Source organism: Tupaia chinensis, unplaced genomic scaffold (assembly GCF_000334495.1).
Source record: "Tupaia chinensis unplaced genomic scaffold, TupChi_1.0 Scaffold000318_1, whole genome shotgun sequence".
Classification (NCBI taxonomy): Eukaryota; Metazoa; Chordata; class Mammalia; order Scandentia; family Tupaiidae; genus Tupaia; species Tupaia belangeri.
Genome location: NW_006159811.1, coordinates 2,093,587 through 2,111,434, shown reverse-complemented (window position 1 = coordinate 2,111,434; position 17,848 = coordinate 2,093,587). Strand labels below are relative to the sequence as shown.

The 17,848-nt window shown below is 39.1% G+C and overlaps 1 protein-coding gene across 1 annotated transcript in view; it reads right to left on the bottom strand.

The window, feature by feature from the left end:
• Positions 1 to 17,848, bottom strand: part of RASGEF1B (RasGEF domain family member 1B) — a 607,920-nt gene that overhangs the window by 104,499 nt on the left and 485,573 nt on the right. The gene's annotated exons all lie outside the window — the stretch shown is intronic.

Below are 17,848 nucleotides of genomic sequence, written 5' to 3'. Positions count from 1 at the left end.
TTGTGTAGGGCTGACAGCTTGAGGCAAGGATAGTCTATATCATGATAAGGTCTTATTTAAGAGAGACCTACCTAGTATGTATAAAAAGAAACTGATGAAGGAAAGAATACTTAGTGTGTGTTGATGATCTACGAAATTTTACCAGTCCAGTGCTGGTCGGTAGGTTGAATGCTTCCTTACCACAAGATTTTATTATTGTTATTATTATTATTTTTTTGTAGAGTTTTTTGCTATAGGGTATGTGTGCTCGCCAGAAAGACAGAGAGAGACAGAGAGACAGAAAGTGAGAAATCACTTCTTGGGAGGGTGGTCATGCTGCAATCGCTTCTCCTCCATTCTCCTCTTGGGATCTTGAGCACACATGCACATGGGCCTGGTGTGAGTTTAAGCCACCGGGTCCAGGACTCGAACTGCGGTTGACCACATGGGAGTCCAGCGACATAGCCATTATGCCAACTGCTGATCTTACCACAAGATTTTTTAAAGCTTTGCAATTAGTAATAGTTAGTTAAATGAAGTATGTATTCAATAGTCTGAGAGTCGAAGTTTCTGGACATCTATTTTATTTAACATTCATTTCTGAAATTCCTACAACCGAGAATGTTTTGCTTTTATGATAGACAAGGGACAGCAATCTGTTCCTATCTTTGTTGAAGGAAAAGCTGAAACTGCAAACGTGTTTAAATCTGATACAATCTAAATCCTTATCCCAATAATGAAAAATGCCATCAACAAATCTTAGTCTAAGATTTTTGAGTCTCTCTAAGGATTATTCTTTATGGGAAAATCACCTCAAACTTATTTCCAAGAGGAAAGATAAGACTTCTCTTAAATAATGATGTAAAAAAAAATGCATCTAGAAAAATTTTCTTAGTAGTATTGTAGATATTATAAGTGACATTTGTACAGTACCTTATGGTTTGCAAATCTCATTTGACAACTAAGCAAACCGGAACTTTCATCAGAAATTTATATGGGATATTTGGTTCCTTAGAAAGTAAAAACAGATGGGTTCTAATAAATTTAGAAATAATCAGTCAGAGGTACTTAGGCCGTAAGATGCACGAATTGCCAGATGACATAAACTGTGTAGTAACAGAAACCATGACAGCTATAACCATAACTAGCTGGACTGAACCTTGGCTATTTATCTGGTACCAGCTCTTGCATGCATATGTATTAATTTTCTTACTTCTACAAAAACTACATGACAAAGATATTATAAATGTTTCCATGATACAGATGAGGAAACTGAAGCACAAGTATTTAAGTTACTTACCCAAGGTCACACAACTAATAAATAAAAGAGTGGGGCTTTGAACCCAAGACGTTTTGGCTCTCGGCAGTTAATTGCTCACTCTCGGTAGTTAATTGCTATACTTTCTAGAATGTAATTGTCACTTATATAAACATTGTTTCTTAGTTAAAATTTATAAAACTGCCAATAGTTCACAAACAAAAATAAAGTGAAAAAGCAAACTAGGCACTACTATGGTCGCTAATCAAAACTACTTAATAAAATCACATACACAAGAGGCAAGATAATAAGATGTTAAAAATCTGCTTAAAAAATTAGAAATTAAAGTATTCCTAGCTTTTTGACTAGTCTCTGTAAAAAGAGAAAGGAAGGTTAAGAAGGAAGAGGCTAATTTATGATCTAAGACTAATCCAATGTGATCATAATCATAAAAATATGTGTTTAAATATTCTTAAAAACATTTCCTGCTTTACTTGGAGAGGAAACTAGAAATTCTTCTAATAGAGAATAATTCCATTCTTAAGCAAGAGAGGGTCTAGACACAAATAGAATATTCTAAAATTTTGAGCACTTTATTGAAGAACCCAAGTTTCTTTACCCATTTTTCACGCTGGCTACGAGAACTGCAAAGGGGGGAAATTGGCAATAGAGTCAGTTAAAAAACAAACAAACAAACAATCACAACAGAAAACTGTCCTGTTTGGGGTACGAATACCTGATTCCCAGATCTACCCAACTTTTGAAATTCTCTTGTAACAAAAAGAGAACTTTGTCCCTTGACGTTTAAAGATGTCTATAATTTGGAGTGAAAAATGGCAACTCCACATTAGTTCTGATTTTAAAAAGAAGCTCTTTGGATTGCTTTGTATTTGAAAGAAAATTTTGTCCACTGTTCTCCTCAAGAGGCTAGAGTATAGAATATTCCATAGTGTCTTCCTGCAGTCAGAGATGGGTGTAGACTTCACATGATCAGTACCTTTGTCTGCTGCTTAATCAGAAATCAGAGACAACATGGCAGAAGGTCGGTGGGTACTTAGTTTTCTCACTCTTAATCTAGAAATTACCTGCAAAGGTAATAGTAGTTTGCAAAGGAAGTAGTAGTTTGTTCTTTCTGATGACACATTTTAATTTTTTCAAATAATTCGAAGAATTATTACATTAAATACTCTTATTTTGTGCTGGACTTTTTTCAAAATTTAATGTAGAAAAAAGATTCCTGGGGCCAGCCTAGAAACCAATTAGTTAAAGGAATGAATACCACAAGGCAACCACAGTTCAAATCCCAGTGGCCTGATAAATATGCCAGGGACATGTGTTTACCTGCCCAAATCTTTATAGGATGAAGAAATGGAGAAGAGATTGCAGCATGACCACACCTCATTAAAGATGCTATCTCCCTTTCCCCCATCTCCCTGTCCTTCTGGCTTTCTCTAATAAGCACAGGGTCCCTCTGGCAAAAAAAAAAAAAAAAAAAAAAAAAAATCCTGCAAGAGTTTAAATCTGTAGAACTTCTCTCCCCCCACGTGCATTCGGGAGTTACTGATTTGAGAGACAAGATCTTATAATCATAGTGATTATAAATTTTAAAATAATGTGTATAAATATTAAATGAATTTTGCTACAATTTTTTTTTTCTTGGCCCAAATAAAATACATAGTTTAAAAAATAAGCATACTATACTTTCTGACCTAGTAATTCATTCTTTAAGACTCAGAGCAATGTTTTTATTTTCTTTTCCTTTTTTAAATTTTCACCAGAGGTAGCATATGCTCACCAGAAGAAGAGAAAAAGGGAGAGAGAGAACGAGAAAGAGGGAGAGAGCAAGCACCTCCATGGGGAATGGCCATACCACAATCTCTTCTCTTCCATTTCTCCCTCCTCCTGGAACTTTGGGCATATATGCACCTGACATGTTTTTCAAGCCACTGGATCTGGGATCTGAATGGAACAGTTGGTCACGTAGGATCCAGCCACCTGAATCATCATGCCACTGGTTGACCCAAGCCAGTGTTTTTCAAATATGATTTGCAATAGAGGGTAAAAAAATTAATTTGGTGTACCTTGACAAATGCCAGTAGACATTAAAAAGTAAAAATGAAACAGAATGGACTAGAATAGAAATATTAGAGTACATCACATGTGGTAAAAATAGTATTATTTCATTGAACTTTTTTCAATCATTTATATATATACTGAATACAATATTAAAATGTACTTTTCCAAGTCACTAACTTAGAGAAATTCTTGGACAAATACATCAGCCCAGTTGTGATTATTAAGCCTATACTCACAAACCCCAAAGTCCACTCTACAGAGTGACTAAAACAAATTTTGATATAGTCACATAATGGAATATTATACAGTGGTGAATATGAGTAAACTACAGCTGTAAGCAACAACACTGATGAATCTTTGAAATATAGTATTGGAATAAAAAAAAAGACACAGAAAATACATGTGCTATGATGCAATTCCTATGAAGTCCAAAAAAAAAAAATATAATCTTTTTTTTTTTTTTTTCGCTATAGGGCGCGTGCGCTCGCCAGACAGACAGAGAGAGACATAGAGACAGAAAGCGAGAAATCACCCCCCAGGGGGGATGGTCACGCCGCAATCCCTTCTCCTCCATTCTCCTCTCGGGATCTTGGGCACGTACGCACAAGTGCCCGGCGTGAGTTTTAAGCCACCGGGTCCGGGACACGAACCGCGGTCGACTACGTGGGAGTCCAGCGACATAGCCATTACGCTAACTGCTGGTTCCCAGAAAAATATAATCTTGAATTGACTAGAGATACATGCTTATATGAGAAAAGTATTAAAATAAAGCCAGAGTAGACAGACATAAAATTCAAGAGTATGGCTACTTCTGGAGGTTGAGAGAAAAGTGGAGGAGATGAAGGAAGAACACACAGAATTGTCTATGGTATTTAGTATTCTAGTTCTTTAGTTGGGTGATGGCTTTTGAAATGTTTCATAACTTAAATATGTTCTCAAATTTGTTCTACATTAATTTTTTCTTGTATCCAATAATAAAATGTAAACTTGTTAAAATAGTCTTATCAGGAAATAAATCTACTTTTTGCTTAAAATTTTATCTGACAGGATTCTGATAATCAACTTTACTCCTAGGACAGAGCACCTTTGCCAGTGAGGGAAAGTCCAGTAATATTCCAGACAACTAAGTTTATCTAAAAATAAGATTAGCTTCAGCCAGCTGCCTGGAAATGACAGAGTGAATGAGAATCATTTTCTCAAAATTGCAGACTTCCCTCTGTGACCTTGCATAATGTTCTCCTTTTCACTGCCTCAGTTTCTCCAGCTATTAAAAGGAAAAAATGATGTATCACTCTAATCCTCAAATAATAAGATTCAGAATTTCTACAGCAGCACTCCACAGACTTGCTATTTGACTGACTTTTGAATGATTGCCAAAATACCTACACCAATCCGGACACTCAGTTCATTTCGTAGATCAACTCTTTGGTTGTAAAGGAGCAAAGTGATTCTTGAATGAGTAGAAAAGCAGCTGCCTACAGTGTCCTGTCTTTAGAGAATTAAATGATATGTTTTAAAAAAATGTTAAATGCTTACTCAGCAGCCAGGCAGTAGTTTGTACATGCAACCTTACTTCCTCAGTGCAAGTATAAACAGTGTCCACATCAGGCACGGTCTGTGTTCCAAACTTAGTGCAAAGTTAACTGTTGGGAATGCAAACTATCTTTTCCAAAGGAGAAGGTCTCTCAGGTCTCTCAGAGAAAGCATTGATGGTTCATCTGGTCCCTCTTGCTTCCATGCCTCAGCAGGGTGAGAGTCTGGTGGGGAAGATTGAGAGGCAGGGCTGTACAGAGGGCAGAAACAGCCAACAAAAGCAGGATACCAGATGCTAGGCAGAGGAGTGTCCCTCAGGGCCTACTCTCAGTGGTACTCTATCTTGGGCAGCTATCCATGAGAAAAGGGTGGGAGATGAGAGAGAGGGCCTTTCAGAGGAGGATGCAGTCTCAAGGGAGATTTTCAAAGACAGGTAGGCCATGTGGGACTTCCTATAAATGTCTAGAGGAACCAATTGTAGGTATGGAAGATAAAGTACTCTTCAGGAATCTTGGAAATTAAAGAGCACATTCAAACATTTGTCTATTAAGCTGTTTAAGAGAGGGAAAACTATGTTTGCGTGACATGTATTTATTTTGCCTTTTCTTCTTTTGCTCATTTTTAATGAGGAAGCAAAAACCCCAGGTACCTAAAGTCACAACTCTGGTCCCAGTGATCAAACAGCCCAAGACCACAGCCCTAATCTAAACAAGAATAGAAGCATGGCAGTAGAGGAGAAACGAGAGTGATAGACTGGCCACGGGAAGTTGTTAGAAATGTTCTAAATGATGTCATTTGTTGTTACCAAAATGAAAAGATTTCTTTAGCGTAGAGTCCATTCAGTGGACAGGGCTGACTAAACATACCTAAAATGCAGAGCACTGAGTAACAACGCTGGGAGGACGTGGGCATTTATGGCAGCTGCCTAGTAGTCTACCACTTCCACTGCCTGCCTGAAGACGTCCAGGTAAATTTACATCAACAACTAAGTAAATGTTAGTGAGAAGCTTTTTATATTCTCCTGTAATTATTCAAATTTAACATACGCACACACACACACATCTCACATGTGTATGTATCAGGTGATTTTCAAAAATGTCATTTTAGCCTAGTGGTTAAGGGAGCCAGATCCCATATGGCCAGTCATGGTTCAAACCCTGTTTTTTTAATGACTTGAAGTAAACAAAGGGTGTATGTGCAGGCATGCCCCAACTCCTGACAGAATGGAGCAATGGAGGAGATTGTGTTACTATGCCCCAGAGAAGGAGTTTTTCTCTCTCTCCCTGTCTCTCTTTTTCTTTCTGGAAAGCACATGGACCCTCGGGCAATTAAAAAAAATGTCATTTTAAAACATGAAGACGTTGGTGATGGGGGTAGTGGAAAGACCCAAGATAGAATTCAGTTCTACTTCAAAAATCATGCAAATTAGGAAGAGTACTGAGACTAGGTCTAAAAAGCATTAGATATATCTTAAAGAAATATTTTTGGGGGTCAGCAGGTGGCATGGTGGCTAAAGCACTGGACTCCCACATGGCCAACCATGATTCAAGTCCTGGACCTAGAGGCTTGAAAATTATGCCTAGCGCATGTGTGTGCATGCCCAAATAATAACTGAGAGGAAAAGGGAGAAGGGACTGTGGCATGGCCATCTCCCCTGGGAGATGACTTTTCATTTCCCTCCTCTTTGTCTCTCTCAGTACACATGCCCTATGGCAAAAACCTTAAAAAAAATACAAATTTTAATACAAATACACTCTTCAGTGTTGGGATAATACTCAAGGCTTCAGCTAAGTAATTTTATTTTCTTCCCTCTTTCTCTGTTATATAATAATTCTTGAGAATTCATATAGTGTTTGAGTCAATGTCAAAGGGACAAACAGCAGCAACAACCAAAGCTATAATTATTTTTTAAAATAGAAAAGGGTAGGTAAGAACAACTTACATTTCTAATATTATCTGAGAGCCAAAGGTAACATAGAAACTGTCACTGGATGTTTCAACTGCAACTCTGTGTGATTCTTTGTAAGTATGACATGGAATTGACTTAACAGAAATGACTTAAAAGGAAAAAGAAATAGTATAATAATTAATACAGCTAAGCTTAAGAATATAATATTTTAATGGCTTATGATCCGGAAATGTAATCCTTTAATTCAATCAAGACTATAACATCACTTTGAACCATATAACATCCCTGGATGAAGGCTTGGCAAAGTATTTCAGAAAATACTCATCAATAATCATCCATGAATACAGTTAACAGGGATTTTATAGGCACTGGCTAGTTCTTAGTACCAAACTCTTCTGTTCCCTACAGAATCTGTATGTGCCACGTCTCTTCAATCAGAGACGTGGATGGGTTGATTGATGCATTCCAGAATGTTCGCTGAGTGGCCTGTGTGAGATGCTGCAGAGAGTGCAGTGATAAATCGGGTACATGCTTCATTCTCTAGGCAACTCTGCATCTAGTATGTGAGCTCAGACAAGCCCGTAAACAACTAGAATACAAGGTCAAAAGTGGTGGGCACAACAGAAGGATTGTCAATGACAAATCGAGGGAGAGCTAGTCTGGGTAAACTCAGGTGATGAACTAGGCACGTAGGGGAGACAAGAAGCATCATCCAGATGAAGGGAAAAGTATAATCAAAGGCGTGGCTCGGGCACTTTCAAGTAGCTCAGTTCAGCTGACTGGAAGGTGGCATGATGGGAATGCCAGGAAATGTGTTAGGAAAGGATTGAATGAGTCCTTCATGGAATGAAAGATTAGGAATGCCAGGTTTAGGAGATATGCTAGATAGCTCGGATTTCAGCTCACAGGTAGCTCGCTTCTCCCTCCATGAGCACCATCCTGGCCATTATTCAAAATCTACCATTGAAGTACATCTTCCTCGCAAACTAAGAGCTTTGTATATACAAAGTATATTAGGCAACTGCAATATAATACATAATTTAGGGGTGATGGTGTAGTGGTTATGTCACTGAACTCCCGCATGGTTGACCATGGTTCAAGTCGCAGACCCAGTGGTTTCAAAATCATGCTGGGCACATGTATGTGCATGCCCAAGATCCCAGGAGAATGGAGGAGAAGGGATTATAGTGTGCCCATCCCCCCGACGGGTGATTTCTCACTTTTGCTTTCTCTCTCATTGTCTCTCTCTCTATGGTGAATGCATGTGCCCTAAGGCAAAAACCTCTCTCTCTCACTCTCTCTCCATACACACACCACACACACACACACACACACACACATACAAACATATATATGTATATGTATATATACACACATAATAAATAATTTACTCTTCTATCTACCTGAAGTTCACAGTTTACTTTTGCTTTTACTCCATACTTATGAAAAAGCAATGCCACACAAATGTTATTGAATAATTTAATATATAAAGGAATGTGTGGGTGGATGTATACACAGGTGGAGAGGTGGTGGATATGTGAATAGGTGGGTGTAGGGCTGGATGACTGAGTGCATGGGTGTAGAGGTACACAGGTGGATGGATAGGTGCTTGGGTACTAGGTGGCTATGTAGGTGAATGAATGTGGGGTGGCTGACTTGCCAGATACCTAAAACAGCTGTGTGATTTTCTGTATGATCCTATGGTTAGGTGTTCAACAGTAGATTTAAATGTCAATAATATAAATCTAAATAATTGTTTGCTAGTAAAATTTTAGTCTGGCTAAAGAAGTCAAGGACAATTTTTAGTAGACTTACGAAATGAACACAGCCTTTACTGCACACTGGAATAGAACGCAACGCAACTCAGGTCCCTTTATGTCCTTAACCATGTACCCCTTTCTGAAATAGTATACAGTGTGAAGTTTTCCCAAGCACAACCTGAGTAAAACAAGGCAAAGTCACTGAAAAGGTCAAAGTAAATTTACTCTGTAAATTTAGAATAATTTTTTAAATTGACATTTACTATCTTACACAATGAGAACATTCAGCCACATTAACAGTTCCAAAAACTGTACAACACTGATGTTTATTTTCAAAACCAACAAATATAAACCAATCTGCCAGCCAACCGAGCAACCAACCAAAGACCTAAAACAAAACAAAATACCATGTGTACTGGGGGCAGAGTCTACTGGTGACATCAGTTTTAAGATGATACTCCTGCAAGTCAACAGGTGGTGTGGTGGTTGGGGCACTGATTCCCACATGGCCGACTGTAGTTCAAGTCCTAGACCTGGCAGCTTGCTCTCTCACTTTCTCTCCTTTCTTTCTGTCTTTTTCTGGTGAGCAAGTGTGCCTTGTAGCAATTTTTTTTTTTTAAAAAAGCAGTAATAATAAATAAAATTGAATTAATAATTTTAAAAACGATACCCTTATTAGTCAAAGTGTGGTCCTTGGACCTACATGATCAGCATCACCTGGGAGTTTGTCAGAAATGCAGAATCACAGGCCCTACCCCATACTTACTGAATATGCATTTTTACATGCACAATAAAGTCTGAGAAGTACTGCTATAAGCATGTCTTAAAAATTCAAAATGTAAATAGTGTTATAGGTTGTTTAGTTGTGTTTAATTCAATGTTTACCAATATTCTTCAGTCATGGATCTTTTTTTCTTCTCATTTTTAATTCCATCAGAATGTTCATGCACTCACAGGAGAAAGACAGAAACAGAGATAGTGAGAATGCACCCCCAAGGGAAACAACCATACGATGGTCCCTTCATCTCTGTTTATCCTGCCTTTCAGGATTTGGGGTGTGCATGCGCACGTGCACAGCATGTTTTTCAAACCACTGAATCCTGTGCTCAAACTGCATGGTTGGCCATGTGGAAGATATTACCTACCATGTCACAAGTTGGCCCAGTAACTGTACAAAAGACAAATTTAAGACAGGGTCTCACTGTGTTGTGATCCTCCTGAGCCAGCCTCCCAGCTGGGATTACAAGTGTTCACCATCAAGCCTGGCTCTTTTTATAGACACAGCCACCAGACTAGCCTCAAGTTTGTGACATGGATCCTTTTTTAAGGGAGAATACTCATGTGACACCACATGAAAATTGTGGAACACAGTTTGAGCAATACTGAGATCAATGAACACTAAAGTCCTCCAGAATAAAGTATTCCATGTCTGTGTTAATTAAATAGGGACAGATACACACACACAGGTATATATATATATGTGTCTACCTACCTGTTTAACCATCTATCCATCTATCATCAGAAAATAGCCTTGATTCTACTTATACATTTAAGGAAACAAAAGGGGAAATGGATTCATTAGATATGAGAAAAATGGTGGAATGCAATTTTAAGTTCTTGGTGAAAAGGAATTTTGTGAAAACGAACCAGTTCAATCAAGAGGTCAGTGTCCACAAAGGAATGTATAAGTGGGGCTGGGATTTCCTCTTACTCTCCAAAGAGCTTTTCCAAAATACACATTCTTCATTAATAAGAGCAAGTTTTTAAATGTACTTTTCCCCACTTGTTCCTATCCAAATATTTTATTTTTAGAAGGAATGCTGTTTAGGGGGCCGTGGACATTTCCATAGGCTTTTAAGAATGTTATTAAAGAATGTTAGCTTTTATATGAAGTTTCCTTGGGTAAGTGCAAATTGATATAAAAGATCTGGACTTAATTTGATGTGACTGGTAATAATCTAAAAATAAAAAAATACTTCCTAATGGTGGTGGTCCAGTCACTTACACCAACATGAGGAGCAGGAAATTGCACTGAGCTTGCCTTCGTAGTCTCGTAGCCTCTATTCAAAAGTGCACGGATGTCTCACCTCCTTCCATAAAGCACATGGATCTAGGATGGCGGTTTGTTTTGTTTTAATCTCAGAGATGAATTGTTTGAGAACGGAAAGGGCTTTGTCATTACAGATCTCACTCTATTCTGACCAGTCTTGGGGAGAAAGGGAGGAAGAGTGAGCCCATGCCAAGGCTGTGAGAAAGCCAGCATGGTCCAGGAGATGAGGCTAGGTGGTTTGTACAGACATTCTGTTTTTTTATGAGGAAATATATAGCTGGTAGAGTAAATGTACTGCTTTCTACACTATCATTTAGGATGAGGTTAAATTTAAAATGTGAAGGCCATTTTTCTTTCTTTTGTGTATAAGAACTATTTATTTTATTTTATTTGTTATTGTTTTAATTTGCTATAGGGCACATGTGCTTACCAAAGAGAAAAAGAAAGAGAGAGAGAAAAAGAGAGAATGAGACAGTAAGCCACCAAGGTCTTCTTCCCCAGATATGGTACAATTGATTATATGTATTCAGTTCATAATTTTCAGGATTCTTCAAAGCATTCAGATGCGTTATAACAGTTAAGTGAAAGACACTCTTCCTCAAAACAGGTTGAGTTTACCATATTCTAGATAGGGACCAAGAATTGTCATTGGTATTTGTTTCACTTTTCTGAGAATTGGTTTTTCTCACCATTTTCAGATGGAAATGGTAAGATCCGAACAATGACTGCGCCTCCAACTCCCTTATTACGCAAAACGCATAGACTCAACACCATTTAACTTCCCAGCGTCTTGGCTTCCCTCTCTAGGAAATGCCACTCAATTAATTTATTTCTAAGGTAACTCTACTTCCCAAATCTTATGACATTAGAACCATTAAAAGATAATTGCTATATTAAACTCACAGACATTCTGAGTTTCCAGAGAAAAATATGTGATTAGATATTAAAACTGGCATTTTTCAGTACCTACCATGTGACGAGTACTCAACAAACATTGTCTCATTTAATTTGTCCAATACAAATACCCAATTCCTATCATACTGCTCGTAAGTAGTAGACTTCAGAGGTGAGGCTCGGTCTCCCTTCCTCAAGTGTTCTCTTTAACCCCGTCACGCCAGACTACTATTCCACAGAAGCAATATCAGTAGTACCTTCAGGTAAAACTAAGGGGGCAGGATTGCAGAAAAGATACCTATTTGTCAGTTCGTCAACACAGCTGGAAAAGCATCCTAAGGATTGCCTAATTGGTGATGATATTGAAAACATATGTCATTTTGTAACTAATCCCCTTAAATATATGGAATAAATTAATGATGTCAAAGTTTATCAAACTCAATTTAGAGGGAAATTTGCTATTTGGAAAACCCCAAACTCTAAGAGCAGTCCAGGTTACGGAGAGTAACTGATTAAATCTTACCCTTGGGAACTAAATTAATAGAAAGCATATGAATAGTCTAACACAAATAAAATGATTTTTGTGGTTTTAGGATTATATTATGTTTTATTTAATGAAAATAAGAAACAAATATTGCTACTACCTAGAAGAGGATACATCACTGTTTATGATAGAAAAATGGACATAAATAATAAGATTTGGAAAATGTCTATAATTATGACGATAATGTTTGTCTATGGAAAACAGTATTTTGTAGCAAACTAAAAGTTTGGGTTTGAGAACACAAACATATATTTAGGTGCTACGTCAAATGTTAATTTTAAAAAATGCATTAAGTAACATCTACCTGTTGGTACAGGCTTCAAATGTAAACTATGTATAGTTGGCATTATCTTGAAATAATAACTTAGCACAGAGAAACTCACTTTGAGACCAAAGAGTTTTGATCTGCAAGGTAATTTTGAGGTGGCAAGAAGGAAAATTTCTTTAGGACATCAGGTTTAGATAATGACATTGGCTTTGAAAATAATTTAAGGAGTAAGCATTCACTTCTAGTTTTCAGGCTTACTTTTCACCATATTATAAACAAAAAATAACTCAAAAATCCTTAAACTTAGTGCATTAATACCTCCTAAAAACAGTGGCTTTCTTATTTCCACTCATACTCGCTTAAACTGCAACATGCACCGTGGTCAGCATTTCAAGTTAATTGGTCAGCTCATATCCCAGATATTGATCACCCATTTTGGATGAGATGGTCTGAAAAACAAGTGCTCAGATCCAGAGTAAAAAGAGAGTAACTGATGTTTCCTAGGGACCATTGGCTTATGAATATGAATGAGATCACTTAAAATAATTTAATTCTCACTGGTTTCACTTACATGATGTAGTTCCTCAAAGCTGTGTAAAGCCTCCCCACCATCACACACTGCTGGGTGTCTCCAGTCGGTCTCTCACATCCTCACATGTAATCACACGTGGACTCCCACTGGGCACTGCCGCTACTCCATCGAAGCTCAGCAAAGCACTGTAGCCTCTCCTCCTGCTCCATCAGGCTCAGCGGGACCTGGTGTGCTTCAACATTTCCCTAGGCCCTCCGTGTGACATTTCTAGGGCCCAAGTCACTGCCCTGCTAGGCACATCCCATGGTTCACCGGGCCTGCTCAGTGTCACAGCAGCATCTCAGGTATATGGGAGAGGGAAGTAGGATGCACCCTGACTCCAATGGATGAAGTACAGCCTCAGAAGTGACAGCTTGTCCATGATCCCTTGTGGGTTTACTAATGAATTATATTTCTGAATGGCCTAGGTATGTGCCCAAGAGGCCCTGTGAACAGTGGTAGGTGTGGATTAGAGAATGCACATAAGAGCTAAAGCCAAAATGGGTCACCCTAGACCCATCCACACTCAGGCCTTCGAACCATAAGGAGATTGGGAGGGTCAGGGAGAAATGGGACATCAGGGCAAACTCACCATTCAGTCAGGTGCACAGATGCACGCACAGGCTGCCCAGGGAGGAAAGAGGGAGGAGTAAGAGCTAATGCTCTCTCCCTATATACTTTCTAACATGGAAACAAAGACACTCAGAGGACGCGAGTGCCCCTGCTCCACTCAGGTCCTGAAGAGGAAGAGTTTTCTTTTCTTTCTTTCTTTTTTTTTTTTTCTTTATTTTGGAGAGGTTTTTGCTATAGGGCATGTGCGCTCGCCAGACAGAGAGAGACAGAGAGACAGAAAGCGAGAAATCACCCCCCAGGGGGAATGGCCATGCCGCAATCCCTTCTCCTCCATCCTCCTCTCAGGATCTTGGGCATGCACGCACACGCGCCCAGCGTGAGTTTAAGCCACCTGAAGCTACCGGGTCCAGGACTCGAACTGCGGTTGTCTACGTGGAAGTCCAGCGACATAGCCATTACGCTAACTACTGGTCCTGAGAGGAAGAGTTTTCTTGTTACACAGGAACAATCACCTCTCCAGATAGCCGTCAGCCTCTCACGGTCAAAGGAGCTACCCTTCCTCCAAGGTAGGGAAACCAATGCAGGGCTGGCAAAAAAGCAGCTTTCCTTCAGAGCCATAGCCCTGACAGAAAGGACACAAGTTCCTTCCTCCACAAAAACATGATGATGAGAGATTAGATTTCTTCCCTTAAAGACTATGCAGTTTGCACAGCCAGGGTGGCTTCAGCTGCTAAGACGCTATGCTCATCAGACTGGGTCCACATGGGAAGTCTGGGTTTTGGGGCACCTGTGGCCGGGGCTGGGAGGCTGAAACAGGAGGATCACAACATGATGAGCCCTTGTCTTTAAAAAACAACAACAACAGACAAACTATGCAATGGTAGGTGATAAAGTGCTGGGAGGCGAGGACCAGGGAGCATGGCTGACCCTACATTGTGTTACACTCTATTTGAGAAATCCCCAGATACTCTCCCCTATACTCTTACATGTTGGAAGTTAATTCAAAAGAGGTCTTCCAGCACTGGCTTATCATTTTCTGCCTTACCTGGGTCTGATGGAGCTGTCAGAAGAGACAATTCAAGTGTGAGCCCTGCTCATGCAAGGAACACCCTTTCCTGCCATTGACTCGGCCTGTCATGCTTGGCTAGTTCCCCTTAGAATTCACTCTCTTCCAGATGATACTGCAGCCCCCTTCCTCCCTGAAAAGCTTCTTTAGAGAAGACCCAAGCATTTGCCAAACATACCCATGTATGCCTAACTCCTACAGTAAGTATAGTTAGTGTTTTTTTCCACCAGGAGTCTCTTCGGCTCTCACCAAAAGATATCTGGTGGGTCTATGCGTTTCACGGGCATTGCCAGCCATGCTCCGATCACAGTTCTGACCCTGGCTCCAGCCCAAGTTGTCATCCTCGATCCCTGCATAAGTCACAATCTACTTTTGTTAAACAGGTACACATTTGGGGGTTGGTTAACATATGCAGACTTGAGTCTGGAGGTGCTTAAAATGGGAAACTCAGAAACAAGATAAATAGGAGGGCTGGCATTCGTTTAAATAGAAGGGTCCATTAATTCATCTGTCTGTTGTTCATTTTACTCAGCGTTTATTTAGTAGCTTTGTAGGTGCCAAGCACAGTGTCTACAGATAAAAAGATAAATAAGATTTAGTTCCTGTCTGTAAGGAGCTTATACTACAGGTATAAAGGGAGATACATGAATGGGCAAATGACACCTGTCAGAAGCCTTATCCCACAGAAAGGTGGGCATAATAAATTTTATAAAAATGCAACATGATAAATGTTATAACACACACACAAAATGCTGTGCTATTAAGTACAGGGAGGAACAACTAATATTTAATGTAATCATCTGGCAGTCTCTAAATGGAAAGATTTGTGAGAATATAAACCATGGTATTTATTGAGGCTTAATTTTTGTCTGCATGACTATTTCAGGCCTGGGTTTCTATTATGATCATTGTTTAATGTGCTAATTTTTTGGTTTATTTATAGTATACTCATGATAACAATGACCAGTAATGACCTTTGGCTTATGAAAATAGATGTTTAATAAAGTAAACTAATTTACTGGGAAACCATTGGAACATCTCGGTCCTGTGGAAAAATACCGTTATGTGTCTGCTGATAAATTATTTTCTGCTTATATAACTGATCTATCATATTAAAACATCATTCAGGCAACAGTTTGAAAAATCAGACAAATCTCTCCAAAAAGGAAGGATTAATTGCAAGGTTTTACATGTGCTCATTTTTGGTTTTGTCCAGTAATCTGATATAAAAATTAAAGAGCTGAAAACATTTCTTTTTAGTTTGTAATTTTTAAATTGCTCTAAAGTCACTAAAGCTTATTATTATCATTTACTTTTGTCAGAGGGCATGCATGCTTGCCAGAGGGACAGAGAGAGAGGAAGAGGAAAAAAACACCCCCTCTCCATTTTTCCAACCTGCTGGGATATGGGGCATGCATGCACATGTGCCTAGTGTGTTTTTCAACTTGCCAGGTCCAGGATTTGAACTGGATCTGGTTCCTTAACCACCAGGCCCTGGAGCTGGCCCTGAAGGCTAATTTAATCTGTATTTTCCTGGGTTGATAGGACAAATCTCTACAACCATTCCGAGTCAGCTAACGTATTCGGAATAAGTTCTATTGGCTCCACCATGCTTCTCTTCTTTTCATATTACTTTCCTCACCTTTTCTCTATTCTACCTTATTCCTTATTGCAGTCTCTGGTTTTCTATCTTGGCTGCTCAGGCTGTGTGCTTTTCAGTGGTAGATGTGAATATTGCTCAACTCTGGCAGACATCAGTTTCAGGAAGTGATTCTCTGTGTCCATGTTGAATAACCTAGAATAGGCCTCTTCTCATATTCAAGTATACATAGACAGACTTAGTATAAAGTAGAAATTGATATAAACAAACAAATCATTGAAACTAATGTTTCTGGAAGCGCATGCTATTATATTGGTGATCATTTCCAATGGGCCATCTGTCACTTCTCCCACTAGAAGTACCTTGATTTTTCCTTGGAGACTCCCCCATCCCTGACTCTGTCCGTATGACCATACAGCTAAGGAGAGGGGTGGATCATAGGATTCACAGGGCTTGTATCAGAAGTGAACACATGACCCAAGAAGGGTTCATCACAGTCAGCCCTGGGATTTTCGTAGGAACTATCAGTTTCTATTTGGGTGAGGGTAAGCTTAGAGACACCATAACCAATCTGTTGCCTAAGAATGACCTCATCTAGAGATGAGCAGATGATGTAATGATTACGTCGTTGGACTCCCATGTCGTCCACTATGGTTCGAGTCCCAGACTTGGTGGCTTAAACTTGCCAGAAATGTGTGCATGCATGTGCCCCAAATCCTGAGAGGTAATGGAGAAGGGATTGTGGTGTAGCCATCCCCCTGGGGGGGGGGTGATTTCTCTCAGGCCAGCACATGTGCCCTATAGCAAAAATCTCTCTTAAAAAAAAAGACCTCACCCCCCACCTTCCCCTAACACCCTCCCCTCCCCCCCCCGCACACACACAGAAAGCTGAGAAGTGGAGCAAGAAAAAAGACCTGGTCCTGATAACACTGTTTGAGCCCCTAGATGCAGCTGGCCCTGAGGTTGGTATAACCTTAAACATTTCATAAAAATGAGTAAATAAAGTACAAAATTCACTGTAGTACATTTTCTTCATACGTAAAGTGTACACTTATCACAATGAATTTTTAAAATTTTCTTTATTTTTTACACATTGAATTTTTATTGTCTCTTGCTCCTCCCTCCCCCCCAGTTATTTGTTAAATGCCTCAAGATCAGAATTCCCCACTAGCTGGCAATAACAGATGCTCAGTAAATATTTCTTTGACAAGCAATCCAGGATCTTAGAACAAAAATCATACAGATATTTAGTAAGACTGGTAATGTATGTTAGTGTTTCTTTTCTTTCCTTCTTCTTTTTTTTTTTTTAATGGAGGCCAGATTGTGTAATGATCCAATTACCATGTTTCTTGGCAGGAAATAGGCTACCACTAGGTTTTAAAATATTTGGGAAAGACTTCATACCAATTAAAGTTTTGCTGATGGAATTTACACACACACATACACACACACTCATGCATGGGCATACTGGATATGGAGAGAAATTTCATCTTTCACTATAATAATTAAATTACTGTTCTTACAAGCACGGCCTTTCAGGATACCTACTTGGGGTCCCACAATCTACTTTCTATTATGCCTAATATAAGAAATTAATTGCAAAGTTATACACACACACACATACATACACATACACACACACACACACACACACACACACACACATATATATATTAATGTCCTTTATTCAACCAAATGTGTGCATTAAACAATTTGGAAAGTTTCCCCTTATGTCCAACCCCTGAAAATTCTACAAGTAGAAGATGA